Raw genomic sequence first — 574 nt, forward strand, 5'->3', positions numbered from 1 at the left:
GCACTCGTGGCACAAAGTGTCCACGAGGATCACTCCAGCTGCTGCCACCAGAGCCAGGGAGGCACCCAGGGCTGGGCTCAGCCTGACCCCCCTGGGCAGCATCCTCAGCAAACAGAGCCTGGAGAGCAAACCCTGACCTTCCTCCAGCCAGGCAGGGACAGGGACAGGGACAGGGCAGGGACAGGGAGGGACAGGGCAGGGACAGGACACTGAGCACACTGAGCTGCAGCTCCAGGGCACAGAGGAACCTGATGTGACATCACAGGACAGCAGATTCCCTGGGCAGGGACAGCCCCAGCCCAGCTCACAGAATTGCCAGAATGACCAGGTTGGAAGAGACCTTCAAGGCCATCGAGTGCAGCCCAGCCTCACCCCCACAACTGAACCCTGGCACCCAGTGCCACATCCAGGCTTTGTTAAACACCCCCAGGGATGGGGACTGCACCACTCCCCGGGCAGAACATTCCAGAACTTTCTCACCTTTCGGTAAAAACCTTTTCCCTGCTCTCCAACCTGTATTTCCCTTGGCACAGCTGGAGGCTGTGTGCTCTGGTTGTGTCAGTTCCTGCACACA

At 59.9% G+C, this 574-nt stretch overlaps 1 protein-coding gene across 1 annotated transcript in view; it reads right to left on the reverse strand.

The window, feature by feature from the left end:
* ALMS1 (ALMS1 centrosome and basal body associated protein) overlaps positions 1–574 on the reverse strand; it is a 24,181-nt gene that overhangs the window by 19,716 nt on the left and 3,891 nt on the right. The gene's annotated exons all lie outside the window — the stretch shown is intronic.

The sequence above is a fragment of the Geospiza fortis genome, unplaced genomic scaffold (genome assembly GCF_000277835.1).
Source record: "Geospiza fortis unplaced genomic scaffold, GeoFor_1.0 scaffold236, whole genome shotgun sequence".
In the NCBI taxonomy this organism is placed as follows: Eukaryota; Metazoa; Chordata; class Aves; order Passeriformes; family Thraupidae; genus Geospiza; species Geospiza fortis.